The following is a 5,000-nucleotide window of genomic DNA, read 5'->3' on the forward strand; positions in this document are numbered from 1 at the left end:
GTGCTTCCTTTTTCCTGGCCAACGAGAGCAATGCGCTTGAACATGTGCTGCGTTTGCGAGGCCAAGGAAGGCAATGCGCGTGGACTTGTGCTGCGTTTGGCTGGCCGGGAAGGCAATGCGCGTGCACTAGTGCTTCCTTTTTCCTGGCCAACGAGAGCAATGCGCTTGAACATGTGCTGCGTTTGCGAGGCCAAGGAAGGCAATGCGCGTGGACTTGTGCTGCGTTTGGCTGGCCGGGAAAGCAATGCGCGTGCACTAGTGCTTCCTTTTTCCTGGCCAACGAAAGCAATGCGCGTGCACTTGTGCTTCCTTTTGCCTGGCCAACGAGAGCAATGCGCGTGCACTTGTGCTTCCTTTTTCCTGGCCAACGAAAGCAATGCGCGTGAACATGTGCTGCGTTTGCGAGGCCAAGGAAGGCAATGCGCGTGGACTTGTGCTGCGTTTGGCTGGCCGGGAAGGCAATGCGCGTGCACTAGTGCTTCCTTTTTCCTGGCCAACGAAAGCAATGCGCGTGCACTTGTGCTTCCTTTTTCCTGGCCAACGAAAGCAATGCGCGTGAACATGTGCTGCGTTTGCGAGGCCAAGGAAGGCAATGCGCGTGGACTTGTGCTGCGTTTGGCTGGCCGGGAGAGCAATGCGCGTGCACTAGTGCTTCCTTTTTCCTGGCCAACGAGAGCAATGCGCTTGAACATGTGCTGCGTTTGCGAGGCCAAGGAAGGCAATGCGCGTGGACTTGTGCTGCGTTTGGCTGGCCGGGAAGGCAATGCGCGTGCACTAGTGCTTCCTTTTTCCTGGCCAACGAGAGCAATGCGCTTGAACATGTGCTGCGTTTGCGAGGCCAAGGAAGGCAATGCGCGTGGACTTGTGCTGCGTTTGGCTGGCCGGGAAAGCAATGCGCGTGCACTAGTGCTTCCTTTTTCCTGGCCAACGAAAGCAATGCGCGTGCACTTGTGCTTCCTTTTGCCTGGCCAACGAGAGCAATGCGCGTGCACTTGTGCTTCCTTTTTCCTGGCCAACGAAAGCAATGCGCGTGAACATGTGCTGCGTTTGCGAGGCCAAGGAAGGCAATGCGCGTGGACTTGTGCTGCGTTTGGCTGGCCGGGAAGGCAATGCGCGTGCACTAGTGCTTCCTTTTTCCTGGCCAACGAAAGCAATGCGCGTGCACTTGTGCTTCCTTTTTCCTGGCCAACGAAAGCAATGCGCGTGAACATGTGCTGCGTTTGCGAGGCCAAGGAAGGCAATGCGCGTGGACTTGTGCTGAGTTTGGCTGGCCAAGGAAAGCAATGCGCGTGGACTTGTGCTTCCTTTTTCCTGGCCAACGAAAGCAATGCGCGTGAACATGTGCTGCGTATGCGTGGCCAAGGAGAGCGATGCGCGTGAACATGTACGTTTTCGGTGGGGATGCGCGTGAACTCGATGACGGCTCTCTCGACCTGGTCAATAGGCGGCGAACGTCGACTCCGAGTTTTTCTTCTTAAAGCTCTGGCAATAGAGCACGTCTTCCGATTGGTGATAGGCGCGAATGTATTAACGGTATTTCGACTGTCGTCCTTATATATTATCGTCGAACTACTGTCCGGCAGACAAACTTCTCATTTGAACGCGCAAAAATCAGTGGAAACGGCGACCGTACGCCGACAACGTGGCGCTACGGCGAACACCGGCGCACAGCTGGGTTCGCCGCTCCGGACTGAGCTCCGTCGACGCAGCGTCCGGCGCTCGTTTAGCACGAACTGTGGAAATATCAAAGCGTTAGTGACCCTCCATAAAGCGGACTCGATTGCCTATAACAGATGGAAAATAGTTGGTGGTAATGCTCATTATGTGAGAAGTAGGCTAATGCCACGAGCTCGCACCGCTGCTGTGGGTACACTCGCTCGGGAGCAGGCCGATATCTAGTCGGCTGGAACGAGCAAACAGGATTGTTAGAAGGGATGGAGGGGGGACTCCTTGACCACAACAGCAAATGCAATGCGCCTGCACTTAACACTCTTCTGTTCATGAGGGGCAATGCGCGTGAATTCCGTACAACTGGCAAGTCCCTGGCCTGAAACGTCGTGCGCGGCGAGTCACTTGTAAATCCATCAAGTGCCTGGCCTGAAACGTCGTGCGCGGCGAGTCACTTGTCAATACAGCAAGTCCCTGGCCTGAAACGTCGTGCGCGGCGAGTCACTTGTCAATACAGCAAGTCCCTGGCCTGAAACGTCGTGCGCGGCGAGTCACTTGTCAATACAGCAAGTCCCTGGCCTGAAACGTCGTGCGCGGCGAGTCACTTGTGAATACAGCAAGTCCCAGGCCTGAAACGTCGTGCGCGGCGAGTCACTTGTCAATACAGCAAGTCCCTGGCCTGAAACGTCGTGCGCGGCGAGTCACTTGTCAATACAGCAAGTCCCTGGCCTGAAACGTCGTGCGCGGCGAGTCACTTGTGAATACAGCAAGTCCCTGGCCTGAAACGTCGTGCGCGGCGAGTCACTTGTAAATCCAGCAAGTCCCTGGCCTGAAACGTCGTGCGCGGCGAGTCACTTGTGAATAGAGCAAGTGCCTGGCCTGAAACGTCGTGCGCGGCGAGTCACTTGTCAATACAGCAAGTCCCTGGCCTGAAACGTCGTGCGCGGCGAGTCACTTGTAAATCCAGCAAGTCCCTGGCCTGAAACGTCGTGCGCGGCGAGTCACTTGTAAATCCAGCAAGTCCCTGGCCTGAAACGTCGTGTGCGGCGAGTCACTTGTAAATCCAGCAAGTCCCTGTCCTGAAACGTCGTGCGCGGCGAGTCACTTGTGAATACAGCAAGTCCCTGGCCTGAAACGTCGTGCGCGGCGAGTCACTTGTCAATACAGCAAGTCCCTGGCCTGAAACGTCGTGCGCGGCGAGTCACTTGTGAATAGAGCAAGTGCCTGGCCTGAAACGTCGTGCGCGGCGAGTCACTTGTCAATACAGCAAGTCCCTGGCCTGAAACGTCGTGCGCGGCGAGTCACTTGTAAATCCAGCAAGTCCCTGGCCTGAAACGTCGTGCGCGGCGAGTCACTTGTAAATCCAGCAAGTCCCTGGCCTGAAACGTCGTGTGCGGCGAGTCACTTGTAAATCCAGCAAGTCCCTGTCCTGAAACGTCGTGCGCGGCGAGTCACTTGTGAATACAGCAAGTCCCTGGCCTGAAACGTCGTGCGCGGCGAGTCACTTGTCAATACAGCAAGTCCCTGGCCTGAAACGTCGTGCGCGGCGAGTCACTTGTGAATACAGCAAGTCCCAGGCCTGAAACGTCGTGCGCGGCGAGTCACTTGTGAATACAGCAAGTCCCTGGCCTGAAACGTCGTGCGCGGCGAGTCACTTGTGAATACAGCAAGTCCCTGTCCTGAAACGTCGTGCGCGGCCAGTCACTTGTCAATACAGCAAGTCCCTGGCCTGAAACGTCGTGCGCGGCGAGTCACTTGTGAATACAGCAAGTCCCAGGCCTGAAACGTCGTGCGCGGCGAGTCACTTGTGAATACAGCAAGTCCCAGGCCTGAAACGTCGTGCGCGGCGAGTCACTTGTGAATACAGCAAGTCCCTGGCCTGAAACGTCGTGCGCGGCGAGTCACTTGTAAATCCAGCAAGTCCCTGTCCTGAAACGTCGTGCGCGGCGAGTCACTTGTCAATACAGCAAGTCCCTGGCCTGAAACGTCGTGCGCGGCGAGTCACTTGTGAATACAGCAAGTCCCAGGCCTGAAACGTCGTGCGCGGCGAGTCACTTGTGAATACAGCAAGTCCCTGGCCTGAAACGTCGTGCGCGGCGAGTCACTTGTGAATCCAGCAAGTCCCTGGCCTGAAACGTCGTGCGCGGCGAGTCACTTGTGAATACAGCAAGTCCCAGGCCTGAAACGTCGTGCGCGGCGAGTCACTTGTGAATACAGCAAGTCCCTGGCCTGAAACGTCGTGCGCGGCGAGTCACTTGTAAATCCAGCAAGTCCCTGTCCTGAAACGTCGTGCGCGGCCAGTCACTTGTCAATACAGCAAGTCCCTGGCCTGAAACGTCGTGCGCGGCGAGTCACTTGTGAATACAGCAAGTCCCAGGCCTGAAACGTCGTGCGCGGCGAGTCACTTGTGAATACAGCAAGTCCCAGGCCTGAAACGTCGTGCGCGGCGAGTCACTTGTGAATACAGCAAGTCCCTGGCCTGAAACGTCGTGCGCGGCGAGTCACTTGTGAATCCAGCAAGTCCCTGGCCTGAAACGTCGTGCGCGGCGAGTCACTTGTAAATCCATCAAGTGCCTGGCCTGAAACGTCGTGCGCGGCGAGTCACTTGTCAATACAGCAAGTCCCTGGCCTGAAACGTCGTGCGCGGCGAGTCACTTGTCAATACAGCAAGTCCCTGGCCTGAAACGTCGTGCGCGGCGAGTCACTTGTCAATACAGCAAGTCCCTGGCCTGAAACGTCGTGCGCGGCGAGTCACTTGTGAATACAGCAAGTCCCAGGCCTGAAACGTCGTGCGCGGCGAGTCACTTGTCAATACAGCAAGTCCCTGGCCTGAAACGTCGTGCGCGGCGAGTCACTTGTGAATACAGCAAGTCCCTGGCCTGAAACGTCGTGCGCGGCGAGTCACTTGTAAATCCAGCAAGTCCCTGGCCTGAAACGTCGTGCGCGGCGAGTCACTTGTGAATACAGCAAGTGCCTGGCCTGAAACGTCGTGCGCGGCGAGTCACTTCTGAATACAGCAAGTCCCTGGCCTGAAACGTCGTGCGCGGCGAGTCACTTGTGAATACAGCAAGTGCCTGGCCTGAAACGTCGTGCGCGGCGAGTCACTTGTGAATACAGCAAGTGCCTGGCCTGAAACGTCGTGCGCGGCGAGTCACTTGTGAATACAGCAAGTCCCTGGCCTGAAACGTCGTGCGCGGCGAGTCACTTGTGAATCCAGCAAGTCCCTGGCCTGAAACGTCGTGCGCGGCGAGTCACTTGTAAATCCATCAAGTGCCTGGCCTGAAACGTCGTGCGCGGCGAGTCACTTGTCAATACAGCAAGTCCCTGGCCTG

The sequence above is a fragment of the Phymastichus coffea genome, unplaced genomic scaffold, assembly GCF_024137745.1.
Source record: "Phymastichus coffea isolate CEN01 unplaced genomic scaffold, Cenicafe_Pcof_1.1 PCOF00329, whole genome shotgun sequence".
NCBI lineage: Eukaryota > Metazoa > Arthropoda > Insecta > Hymenoptera > Eulophidae > Phymastichus > Phymastichus coffea.